The sequence below is a fragment of the Schistocerca cancellata genome, chromosome 6, assembly GCF_023864275.1.
Source record: "Schistocerca cancellata isolate TAMUIC-IGC-003103 chromosome 6, iqSchCanc2.1, whole genome shotgun sequence".
Lineage (NCBI taxonomy): Eukaryota > Metazoa > Arthropoda > Insecta > Orthoptera > Acrididae > Schistocerca > Schistocerca cancellata.
Window position 1 is genome coordinate 549858639 of NC_064631.1, and position 1714 is coordinate 549860352.

The window sequence follows — 1714 nt, forward strand, 5'->3', positions numbered from 1 at the left end:
ATGGGACCATTGCTTTTCACAATATATATAAATGACCTAGTAGATAGTGTCGGAAGTTCCATGCGGCTTTTCGCGGATGATGCTGTAGTATACAGAGAAGTTGCAGCATTAGAAAATTGTAGCGAAATGCAGGAAGATCTGCAGCGGATAGGCACTTGGTGCAGGGAGTGGCAACTGACCCTTAATATAGACAAATGTAATGTATTGCGAATACATAGAAAGAAGGATCCTTTATTGTATGATTATATGATAGCGGAACAAACACTGGTAGCAGTTACTTCTGCAAAATATCTGGGAGTATGCGTGCGGAACGATTTGAAGTGGAATGATCATATAAAATTAATTGTTGGTAAGGCGGGTACTAGGTTGAGATTCATTGGGAGAGTCCTTAGAAAATGTAGTCCATCAACAAAGGAGGTGGCTTACAAAACACTCGTTCGACCTATACTTGAGTATTGCTCATCAGTGTGGGATCCGTACCAGATAGGGTTGACGGAGGAGATAGAGAAGATCCAAAGAAGAGCGGCGCGTTTCGTCACAGGGTTATTTGGTAACCGTGATAGCGTTATGGAGATGTTTAACAGACTCAAGTGGCAGACTCTGCAAGAGAGGCGCTCTGCATCGCGGTGTAGCTTGCTCGCCAGGTTTCGAGAGGGTGCGTTTCTGGATGAGGTATCGAATATATTGCTTCCCCCTACTTATACCTCCCGAGGAGATCACGAATGTAAAATTAGAGAGATTAGAGCGCGCACAGAGGCTTTCAGACAGTCGTTCTTCCCGCGAACCATACGCGACTGGAACAGGAAAGGGAGATAATGACAGTGGCACGTAAAGTGCCCTCCGCCACACACCGTTGGGTGGCTTGCGGAGTATAAATGTAGATGTAGATGTAGATGTAGGTGACAGAAAACACGTGGGCTCCATGCATAGATTTTGATGAAGGGGTTAAGGAGCAAGAATCTAGCATTAAAGGTGGACTGGAGGAAATAAGAACAGCAACAGCACATACTCGTGTGCGGCTTGTCGAGGTTTTGCAGTGACATGACCGGCCCCGGGCTAACACGGCTTTTAGCAGCATGTACAAAGAACTGAGCGAATTGCTTTTGACTATCAAAGTCTCATACCTATCTGTTCCGTGCATACTGGTGCAATTTGGAGACGGGGATACACAAATCATGGCCAGTTCCTGAATACAAGGCGAGAAAAAGATTAGTTGAGCATCTTGCAAAAGGTCTATGGGGGACCACGAGTACACAAGACAATTTCCTGTGATTACAGGAGTAGCACGTTTTTTCAGGTTAGCGTCAGGTTACAGACAGACAGTATTGGAAGAAATTAGAGTAGAACAGAACCATAATATACGTAACTGTTTAGAGAAACAAAAAATTATTTTCCTTCATCAGAACATTACAGAGTTGAAAACCAATATAGATGAGTTTTCTTGTATGCTTAGGAGAAATGAAAAGTACTGAAGTGATAGATATGCTGCGCTTCCCTGGACGTCAAAAAACTACAGCGATGGTGAAATTAAATATCAGAATTACAGACTTGCATCATTTTCGTGTACAGTTAACATGGAAAAAGGAGATGTCACATATGTAAAATTTGGACATAAAATCAATAATATTGAAATAAATAATTTTTGTGTTGCTGAAAACCTACCAGCATGTGATTGTGATTTGTTACGGTAGAATATTTCTTTGATAGTTATGAT